The sequence below is a fragment of the Polyodon spathula genome, chromosome 19 (assembly GCF_017654505.1).
Source record: "Polyodon spathula isolate WHYD16114869_AA chromosome 19, ASM1765450v1, whole genome shotgun sequence".
NCBI classification, from domain to species: Eukaryota; Metazoa; Chordata; class Actinopteri; order Acipenseriformes; family Polyodontidae; genus Polyodon; species Polyodon spathula.
In genome coordinates, this window is record NC_054552.1 from 22,084,656 (window position 1) to 22,096,942 (window position 12,287).

Sequence of the window (12,287 nt, forward strand, 5' to 3'; positions counted from 1 at the left end):
GTTACATGTTAAGACTTAATTGACCACTTTCATATGAAACTTTTCATGTAGTCTAGAAAGCTTGTTAAATTAGTACATGATGGCATAAATGTAGTTTCTACTGCTGTAGTAAAGATTACCAAATACCTACTTTTTCAAGTGAACACTGAACTGATGTATTTTACAAAATGACTTTTGCTAGCTTTCATTTGTGACTTCAACTGGAATACAGCCAAAATAGAGGCTGGAAATAGATTTAAACTTCCACCCATCCCTTTTGTTTTGTCCTTTCTCAAGTTTAAATTACTTAATACCCAAGAGCCCAGTTAGACTCCTTAGTAAATTTAAACTGGTCCCTACTGGTTGGCATATAAATGACAATTCAGTAACGGACAACTAAACTTGTTCATTGGCCACTTTTTCATCCTTTTTAACTTTTTGTAAAGTGCAGTGTTTATAGAAGTTAACCACCTGACATTTTCACAAATGCAATTAACCTCTTTTTGAACTGTGTAACTTAACTCTTCTTCCATTAACAGTTGCAAGTACAATAGGTTTATATGCACTGAACTCAGAACTGAGGTGAAATGTATGTCTTGAGTTAGGCAGCTGCATAGCGCCCCTAACACCGCCAAAGAAACTATGTACAGTATTGCACAAGTGTGACTAAACCAATTTTGGTTTGAGGCAAAAAAAACAATTCTTTGGAAATAACAGGTATGTTTGACTTCATTTTTTTTAATAAAAAATGATATCTTCAGCCTAGGGAATAACAATTCAGTATCCAATGTTTATCTCCTATATTTAAATTATTGAAATTAATGAGTAGATGACTTTATGCTTATTTGAGGGAATTAAAGTATCTTATTCCTTCACTTAAGGCACATTCAAAATGAGTAAACAAATGTGACAAGTTCAAAGTCAGCTCAGCTTGTTTAGGGCAAGGCAGTTTGATAGCAGCTATCCCTCCAATGAAGAGCAAGGCTGCCAGCAGCAGAATAGGAACAGCACAGTTGGTATGAACCAACTGACTGAACACCATTCCCCCCCCAGGATCGATGCCACACAACTCCTGTGAAGAAACCAAGAGCAGATGAGCGGAGACAGGTATACCAAATGAGCAGAGTCCAGGTTAAACTCATCTTGGCTGCAGGAAATGGAAAGGAAATAGCTACACACATGCTCCATTTGAAGACAATAAGCCCAAATGCTTGTACTTGGAATATTTTCAAAAGGGTTTTCTCCCATTTAAGTTTTTTTCTTACAGTGTTATTGTGTGGGGATTAGTTTCTTAATTGTTTTTGGAATGTTAAATTAACATATTGATCCAGACTGCTCTGACAGGGGGCACACTACTCCTTAAGAGTTGGTAGTGGCTAGTGGATCATCTTTCTTTTCAAACAATTAACACCATTTATTCTACTCTCTCCTGCCCCAAACCCTGTATTGTACTTCACCATCCTGACTCCCCTCCCTTTGCCCCTCTCATCTCTCCATTTACTGATGTCTCCAGCCTATTGTTGAAATCAATTACTGCCACATGCCCCTTGGACCCCTCGCCAACAAATCTCATACATTTATGCTTCTGAACTTGCTCCTTCCATTATGCGCTCAACCTGTCCCTGGTTTCAGGCCTTGTTCCTGCTGCCCCAAGTAACGCCATTGCTCAAAAAATCCTCCCTTGACCCAGCTGTCGTATTTAATTTCCATCCCGTATCCAGTCTTTTTCTCTCAAACTATTGAAATGGCTGCAGCCAGCCAGCTGATGAAACATCTTGCAGATAACAATCTGTTTGAATCTCTGCAGTCTGGCATCTGGCTGCATCACAATACTGAAACTGCTGTGCTCCAGACTATAAATGATCTCCTGCTTAATGCTGATGCTCCCTCTGTGCTTTTCCTCCTTGACCAAACAGCTCGTAGCATTCTTCTTGCCCGCCTTCAGAAGTATGCTGGCATCTCTGGAACTTGTTTCTCCTGGCTGTCCTTGCCTATCTGGACGCCTGCAGTCTGTTTTCTATGATGGAAGCAGTGCTGACGCAAACCCAGTCGCTTGCGATGTCCCTCGAGGGTCTGTTCTTTGGCTTTGTCTCTCCAGCATCTACATGATTCCGTTGGGTCACCTCATCCGTCAACATAGCCTCATGTTTCACTCCTATGCAGATGACACCCAGCTCCACCTAAAACTAGACCCTCCAACCTGCTATGTCCCGGTACGCAAGCAAAAGTGCACCACACTTGGAGAGTGCTCTTTTAGCTTCATGGCCCCAACTCTTGAACTCTTTCCCAGATTTAGTGCGTGCAGCTCCCACAGTTGCTCGCTTCAAATCAACTCTGAAGACCAATAAAGCCTGATATCTGTTGTCTAAATTGCGATTTCAGATTTTTCGCTCCGTCTTATTCATTTGATTCTGTACGACACGTGTATTCCCAATGTTTAGAATTCACATCCTAACCTTGTATTTAATGTAATATGCCTGTATTTAATGTATTTGCATTGTTTTTTTGTACTGTTTGTATTTAATGTACTATGCCCTCTATCTCTGTATTTAATGTATTATGCATTGTTTCTCACTATCTTGTAAAGCACTTTGTGATGGTGGTCCACTATAAAAGGTGCTATATAAAATAAAGATTGATTGATGTCTTCATTGAAGACAATGAGAGACTTCTAGTTATGAACTCTCACTTGTACCTACTCTTACTGTCTGTGAAGCTGTGGGAGGAGACTGGGAGAAGTTACAGTACTGACCGGAGCTGTGTGGGGTACAGCTGTGCCGACGACATCCAAAGCATTCCAGGAGATGACAGAGACCGCGCTGAACACACATGCCATCATCAGGGTCTGGGTCTTGGTCTGGACTGCCCAGATGAACACCACGCTGACTCCCGACAGGAGTGAGACACTGGGATCAGACAGGCGATGCAGCAAGGAGGTGTATAGCAAAAGTTTGTTTCCACTCGCACTCTACTTTGCCTCGGTGTTCAGATGCTTTCTTGTTGAGCCCACAATTTAAAATATTTTTAAACCTGCATTAAGGGGTAGGTCTGTATTAAAATGAGTGAAACTTTTTTTTTTGTTTAATAAACTTTAAAAATATATACCGTTTGGATATTGATCGCCTTTAGTATTTGTCTCTACAGTGTACACAATCTTGAAAGGGAGTTGTATGTACTGTACATTAAGAACTTCCTTAAATATCCTGCATTAGATGACTTGGAGAATCAAGATCAAACGTACTGGTTCTATACAACAGGCATGTGTGGGTCTATCCTAGCAGGCTGTTTGACAGTATGTACAAATACACTACCCTCAAACCATGCATTACTTGCGTTCATTTTGTGACATTGTTTTCTCCTTGTTACTCACTAAGCAGGACCTTTCCTCCCACCACGTCCAGCATAAAGATAGTAAATATATTTCCAGGCAGATTAGCAGCTGCAGTAATTAAGCCAATACATGAAGTAATGTACACTGCAAACAAGCACAAAACAGCAGGTTATATCTGTTCATGCCCACAATCTCAATGAAATAGGCTGGTAGAGTCGCAAACAGAGTTGGAGTCAATTCCTGTTTTTCAATTCCAATTCCCTTTTAATCAATCAAACTGGCTTCAAATCAAAGCAGTTGAACAATCACAATAAAATATAAATTCCAATTGCTTCAAAGAAATTGGAATTGGGAATTGATTTTAAAAGGAAATGCAACTGAAATGCACAAATTGACCCCAACCCTGGTCATTAATGCTTAAACATTTCACCACCATACTCCTAATTCATAGGTACATTTGTTAATGAGAGCAGGCTGGGGGATCTAGTTTAGCAGGGCAATCTAACTGGGTTTGTTAATATTCCATGTGTGCCAAAACTTCACCTGGCAGGTCTATTCCATGCATTCTCAACTTCCTACCTTCATTTCTAAACTTGCTTTTACTCTGCTTCAAATTTATGCCATCTAGTCCTAAATCTGAGACGGTGCTTTGGTTTAACTATCTATTATACCATTTAGGATTCAATAAACTTCAGCTGGGTCAATTTTTTTGGAAGGCTGAAAAGATGGCATTAAGTTGTAGGATCAAGCTAGTTGCTCTTCTCTGTGCCTTCCCAAGTGCAATAACGTCTATTAGTAAGGTGACCAGAACTGGACACAGTATTCTAGGTAGGGTGTAACTAGTACATTATGTAGTCTTAGCAGAACTTCCCTAGACATGATGTGATTATGCAGCAGTAATATAATGCTAGGGGATTATACTGCACAGCTCCAGTAGGCTATGCCTTGTCTCAGGGTGTGCACACCTTCGGTTTTCACAGGGTAGCAGGTGGCATTCGCTGGCTGCAGAGAGCTTGATGACTGAGACGCATTAGCACACAGACAGCCGTCGTCTTCTATCCTTTTGAAGAGTTCTGGAAACCACATCCACAGGCCATAGTACCTACAAAAACAAGCCAAGATGGGAAGTCAACAATGATCTTAATGCTAGTGCAAGTATTGTATTGGCCACTTTATTTGGAACACTCTGCTCTAGACTGGCTGGAAAGGTTTAATCGGAAACAAACTGAATTCCTAATGGCTTGCTGGTTGGTTTGTTTGTTTGTTTTTTGTTTTTTTACTGAGTTTAACTGAGTATGTTTTATGAGGACCTTTAATTGATTTTGAATTATGTTTCAAAAAGTTTAAATCACTTATTGTACTTGTTGCATTGTAAATCATTGAAAATCAATACAAAATAAAGCAGTAACATTTTAAATAAATACAAAATAAAATCCAAATAGAAGTATAAATGCCAAATTTTATACTTTTTCATTGAACATTTTTATGCTTCATGCAGGTGGTTTAAATGTTAAAATCAATAGATTTACTGTAACTCCCTGTACACTCCTGGGTAATGCAGCCAGTTGATTTAGGAGTAAAATGATCTTGATGGGCCTATTGAAAAGAAGTGAACATGTTCTGCATATACTGATAATTGACCTACTTAAAGCTGTGAATAGCCAAGCTTAGCTATGAGCTATCCAGGCACAAAGGCATTTTTACAAGAAAACAGTGACAAGAAAGAGAAAATTCAGTAAAGTTAGAGAAATACTGTAAGGTCAAAGTAAACATAAGAACAAAATAAATGAAGAAAACAGTGAAGTATTAGGGAAGCAAATGTTACTGATAACTACTTCAGCAAAAAAGATTTTGTGGTAGAAGTGGTGTATTGTTAATAATGTGTAGGATGTCCGCCATTAAATGAGCCATTCGCTTCTTTCATTCTTTCCTGTAGTGTTTGTCAGGTATAGAACTGAAGTCAATGCATGTTTGAAATTATGACAATGCAGATTGAAATGTAGTCAAAATGCTCACAATAAGAGCAGATTAATGCTAATCTAGTAGCCATTGATTGCTTATTTTATTTATTTCAAGTCACTGGTCCAATCTAAAGATGACAATCTTGCTAGTTTCTTTTTGTATTTTTATAGACTTCTCTGGATTGAGTGTGTGTTTATATAGTTATGTATGATGTACAACAGCGAGCAAATAACAACAGGGTTGAACAATATCATAAAGCACTGTGTTGGGTAGAGATGTAAAACCTGCCCAAATGATATGCAGAAAAAGATAATAAGCAGAAGAACACTTCTTGAAGTCAAGTGATCGGAGAACAGCTTCTGATTGGGTTCCAGAACCTGAAAAGGAACAGAGAACATTAGCGTAACCACTCTGATGCTTAATTACTACAACATTTTACATTTAAATATGTATTTTGTTTCTAGAAATCTAGAATTCCAGGAAGTACTAGGCTTATTGTAGCACAGCTATTTTGTTACAATTTGATGTCAATGCAGCCCCAGACTGATAAAATTAAGAACAAGAATGTATTTTTTTTGAGTTTGGCAATGGTAAGAGATAATAGATTAGATAATTAGAATGTGAAACTTGCTGCAACTATTTTCAAATGAAACGACAAATACTAGGAAGGATTTCATAATATTGGCTGTATCATTTAGTTTCTTTTGGTTTAAACTAGGGTTCTAAATGATCAAATAACAGGTCGCCATGTGTGTTTACCGCTTCGGTAAACTTCAGATTTTATTCCGGCCAGCACAATTTTTGAATGGGTGTAGCCATACACCTCACAAAATCCATCATACCTTTGTTTATTAATATGTTTTAACTGTATAAAAAATATTTTATTTATATTGATTAAATCTATACAGAAATGTATTGGTGTGTTTGACCTGCAAGATACACTTTAAGATCTTCTTTCCAAACCACCATACAATTCAGCATTGTTGTCAGTTTCTGCATATATTTTGTAGTACAAAATCTTATTCAGATGGTTTGGTAGCATTACTTAATCTTTCTCATACACACACAATCAATGTGTTCAAATTCCAGATTCTAACAGTAGCCTGTTGTGTCTGCTGTCTATGCTTGTACTGGTTAGCAGATTTCATACCTTCCTCATTCTGTGACTGATCTTCTGTATTTTTGTATTGGCAACTATTTTTCCTTTTCCTGATGTTGGACTGATCTTTAATCCTGTGTCCTGAGGGGTGGAAATACAAAGAGCATTAAGTTATTGTCTGGAGCGAGAGGTACATTACTAAACAAACCCATGGGTTTCTAAGACAGGCTTGTCATCCAGACAGTTACTATTGCAATTCTAAACATCAGATTGAGGAAAACACTTGTTATACTACGCCCTATAAAGCTATTTATTAAAATTGCTGCTAACTAAGACATGTCCTTAAAATCGTTATAGCAGGCGTTATCCTGCTAGTTGCTTTTACTTTTATGAATCTCTTACTATCCTGCACAAGTCCACTTTGTCCTACCTGCTGAGCCTGCTCCATGTGTTGCAGTAACACAGAGTTCCTCTAGGGGGCAGAAGGAGGAACCAAGAGAAAGAACAATAAGTGGTACTCAAGTCCAGTAAGTAGCTCAAATGACACATCGCAGCACAGGGGCAAAAGTAAGAGAAATAGTAGGCAGAATTCAGAAAGCAACAACCAATGCAAGAGGTTTCTAGAGCCCCTTTCACACTGGCACTCCTGCCCGGGTCCAGACCCAGATTCTGGCTGCCAGGGTCACAATCTTGCATAGTGTGAAACCACCTACCTGGGTTGCCCTGGGTCCCAGCGACGTGATGTAGGTCGGCACACTTTGACCCGGGTTGAGAGAGACAAAATACATGACGGCCGTTCTTAAGCTGACGAAATAACGAACTGCCATGCCTGCGTGAAGGTTTCACTTTGGCAAGGAATGTTTCTGCTTATTCTGTGTAGCCAGAAAAAGTTAAATTAACTCATTTCAAATCTTTTATTGGTCATTGTGGCAGGCTGGCGAGTGGATAGAGGCCCAGAGCCAGACTGCAGTTCAAAAAAATAACTATTTTATTATAAATAAACAAAAATAAAGTGCACAAGGGCAAAATAACAGATACTCAAACACAAATAAAGCAAAAACAAAACTCACAAAAATAAAGTTTCCAGGCTGGGCAATGCCTTCACTGGATTTAGAAAATTCAAAAACCACAAAACAAACACCAACCTGCTTCCTCAGCTCCCTTCTCCCAAATGAGAAGCTGAGGCCTCCTTTTATATCAGGTGGCTGGGCGCTGATTGATCGTTAATCAACCTAATCAACTAATCAACCCCAGCCACCTGAACATAATAAACCCAGGCAGGCAGGGGAAGTTAACCCCATCCCTGCCAATTTAAAAGGGCAGAGCTTTGCTCTGCCACAGTCATTTATATAAATGTGTGTTGATTTAGATTTTGGAGACAATTTAGTATTTGGCAGGTGGAGTTCTTAATATAGTACCCGACTGTAAATATTTTTAGGAACTGGTTCAGTATTAAGCAGTACAGTTTGAAAAAAGTAGTGTTTTATAGCTAAAAAATAAGTTACTTCTTTTCAGTAGTGCTTTTACATGTTTATAGTGTGTGCGGGCAAGACCACCTCCTCTGCTTATAAGAGGATGAGGTAAAAAAAAATGAAGCAGCACTCCTATGACTGAGAGATCATCCTACCACACTTATAAATAGGTTATAAAAATACAAGGTCACGACTTCTAAAACTGAACTGCTCGTTGCTAAAATGATGGTTCATTATAATCGAAGGAAAATAAATGCAAGATCAGCATATAACTAAACATTTCAGGTGAATGTTTGGTAACATACTATAGAATTTTTTTTACTTCGTTTAATGATTAAACATTTACTCTCTCAATAATTTCAAGTTTTTTTTTTCTCAAAAGCAGTTAGCAGATTTATTACTGCAGGAGAAGCTTTAGGACAAATACAAAGTGCAACAGTCCAGGAATGATGGCACTGCATCTGCTTGCATGTTAACTTGTTAAAGTGCTGGTCAGGCTTTGCTTCAACAGGAAATCTTTGTGTAACACTCCGAACAGAGTGTTTAAATTTGTAAAAAACCTATCCGTAATTTAATTCTTCCAAATTTTAACTGATGGTAAATTAAATGCAAGTAATCAGATTACCATAGTTTCACTGAGACATTCTCAAAGTAACTTTTAGGCAATTTGTGAAGTCGTTTATTACTACAGTTTGTTTGCATTTTTCTCTACTCTGTATCATAACACAAATTAACACTATTTCATATTTGTCCTTTATGAGTCTGCATTTAAATGACTTTCACCACTAGGAGCCATCGGAAGATCGAATAGTCAGTTTCAAAAGTATTTTTATAATTGATGGCGATAAGAGAACAGACACTTACTGGAAAAGGCTTGGCATTGCCTCTGTGATTGAAGTTATACATCTTCCTAAACACGCAGACGGCTTCCTCCACTCATCCAGCCTACAGTGTGCAGGTACAAAATGCAAAGCTGCATTGTTGCCATCTATTTTCAGTATGATCTGAATAAGATTTCAAGCTGGGTATTAAGTTTGGTTTCAATTGTCTTTACCTGGGCTGTGGGCACAGTTGGCTTTAATAGTACTTTTAACAGTGATCTTCACACTTGCAGAACCCCACTCTTGCCCCTTGATGCTGCCGTCTTGGTTTTGCAGACTTGTTTTTAACTGGCACAAATGAAGAACACTGATGGAAGGTCCCTCTCCCCATTCACTTCCTCTGTTACAGGTACCTGACCACACATAATTTACTGTGTGGCAGCAAAGGAAGTGAACGTCATGATATGGCAGGGTAAATGCACTCAATATTTACACAAAAAGACTTACGTAAATATGTACTATGATAAAGCATCCTATTATGATCAGGCTAAAAAGGGTCCTTAGAAATCCTTTAATCATATTTGGACCAGCGGGAAAAATAAACTCCATGTGCCCCCAGATTTGTGACATGTTCAGGTGTTTGGTTTGCAAGATGCTCCCTTCAATAGTTCAGCCATTGAAGTTCCTTTCCAGTGTAAATAGAAGCACCTGCTTAAAGCCTGTATAGGATGCAGACAGTGTGTTACTGTACACTACATGCTTACCTTCATGAGGAACTTGGGGCTCTCTGGCATGACCAGCCCAAAAATGAGTGCTGAGGCCAGGCTGGGGATGGAGCACAGCACCACAAACAGCCTCCAGCTTTGGAATTCCAGCGTCCCCAGCTGGAAACTTAGGAAAGTGTTGGGAATAACCAGCCAGACCAAGCCTGCAGTATCAGAAAAATAAGCATATTAGTAACTGACTTGGAATTAGGTGGATTAAGCTACTCTGAATTGTTGACTTGCTTAGTTGTAGATTAATGAACTACCCCCCTTTACACAATAATCTCATATTATAGTACACAGGATTATGAATTTTTTTAGTTTATTTTTTAATTTACATATTGGTGCCAATTCTTGTTTGGGGTTAGCGCCGGTAAACATGACCAGTATTTGTTTTGTTGTGGATTTGTTCTTTAGTTGACATTGGTCAATATATTATATTCAAAGTAAGCAGTGCAATGTGTTGAAACATGGATATATTACAGAAATAAATACTGTATGTATTAAATGGTATCTATTATACAATGTGTACCTTCAACCACCAATGTATTACAGGTCTTGAAAAAAACAGAAGAAACACCTCCCATACCACTGTCAATGCATTCTGTGTGAGCATTCCTGTGACTACTGCCTCGAATTCTTTCAGAGCACTTTTGAGATTCACTGTGAAAGATAAGTAACCTCTGCTATCTAAGCGCTTTCGATAAGCAGCCGATGTCTGTAAAACGTTAAACCAAATATGTCCTGTTTATTACAGTTATATTAAATACAGATTAAAATATCATATAGGTTGAAAAGGGGAACTCTAGTAGTTCCCATAATCTAGTCAGTCACATTAATCTCCTGGGGAGTGAGTTTCCACTGTAAACCCTATCCTCTCTTACATGTAATACAACACAATCGCATTCAGACTTTGTGTGCGACGAAGAACACTGCCTACCCGATGCCACTGATAAACCGCAGCAGCAGAAAGAGCCAGAACTGGGGGGCCAGGTTGGCCAATGCTCCAAACACCCCGTTCACAGTCAGAGAGATCATCAGGACCCTCTGTCACCCCTACTGGTCAGCGAGGTAACCCCACACATAGCCTCCGATCATCATTCCTGGATTGTCAGTGAAACAGAAAGACAGTGTTGGTGCAAGACTCAAATTGGATCACAATGCAATAAGGGTAGAATGGACATACACTTTTTAAACCCCCTACTACTGCAAGTGGGAAATGAAAGCCAATGTCCCTTCATTTAAAACTACTTTCAACATGAAATGACATGAGACTTCCTTTGATAAAGCAGATTTTAAGAAAAGTGGAATCTCCCCTTCTTTCCCCTTTTACTGTAATTATAAATCCTGTTAACCTATGCCAAAACGCCCAAGTACAATATGGATACACAAATGTCACAAAGAGTCCACAGCGATAGCATTTGAATTTCCTTGCTTACCTAAAACAAAAATACATACACTGTAGTGAGAGAGTTTTCAAGCAAAAATGTTATATATATATATATATATATATATATATATATATATATATATATATATATATATATAGCTGCATTTCCCTGTTGCAAGTTCGTTTCAGCCACAACGGGCAAAACAGCAGATCTGACACACATGGTTGCTTGTAGGCTCTCAGCTGTCTGTTTAACAAGTTTCCATTGCATATTGGACTTTGTAGATTTCCACCAGCAGCTTCAGAGGTGGTGCTTAGCCACTTCCAGAGCAATGTAAACACCTTGTTCTTTTGAGCACTGCCACCAAGGGGTGTCCTCTGTGTAACTCAACAGCAGACAGTCAAATAAAACAAGGTAACTGGTGGCTTCACGTACCCAGGAAGATGCTGGCTGTCAGCAGGCCCATGTTGGAGGAGCTGAGCTGTAGGTCACAACAAGCAGTTGGAAGGAGGAAGGACACACCCACACAGGATCTCCACTGCATCACTGGCATTGGCCCACCCACAGACAACCAGCAGCAAACCATGCAACAAACCGAAACCTGGTGTAGCGAGAGGAGGAAGAGAAATAGTTAGCAATGGATAAGAACAGAAGCATGCATACATCCATCCTCATGAGGAAAACTGAATCCAGATAGGCACGTAAAGTAACATTTGTTGACCAGCTAAGTGTGTGGCTTAGGGAACAGTAATGCTATTATCCCATCCTCACCCAACTTTGCTTTTCATTTATTTTACACAGCCATTACACAAACAAATATTAAAATATTGAATTCTGATATGAAAAGGAAATACAGCTTTATTATCTCATTTTAGCTTTCTACTTGTAAACTTAATTGAAAAAACTTTTTTTTTTTTTTTTTTTAACTTTGACTCCAGTAAAGTCCACTTAATTTGCCACCCCTATAAATTCACTGCATGTGCAACAGCACTTGGGCACCCATCTTTGGTCCTTTATATTTTGTGAGGGTCTTTCATGGGAGTGTGGGCAAATTGTGGAAGAGGAAGAAATAAGAGGAATAAGAGGATGGTTTCAAATATCTTTCATTTAACTAAGTTATATATATATATATATATATATATATATATATATATATATATATATATATATATATATATATATATATATATAACTTCATACAATTGTTTTATTCCTCTCTGACAATTTACCTTTGCACTAAAGTCCTCAAAATAAATCCAAACGTGCCCAATGCTGTTAGAACATCCGCAATTATGCCACGAATGTTCTGACAAAACTCTAAAGTTAGTCTTATCTATAATTAAAGGCAATTAAGTAAATTAAGGCTCAGCGTTTTTTGTATGTCAGTCATTTGTTATTATATTTAATTTGGGGGGAAAAAATAGAAATAAACACCCAAGAAGGTTAATTAAGCGCACCTAATTAGTTT

The 12,287-nt window shown here is 38.4% G+C and overlaps 1 pseudogene; it reads right to left on the reverse strand.

Moving 5' to 3' along the window:
- Positions 1-2,574: 2,574 nt before the first annotated feature.
- LOC121294524 lies at positions 2,575-11,285 on the reverse strand (annotated as a pseudogene).
- Between the last annotated feature and the right edge of the window lie 1,002 nt (positions 11,286-12,287).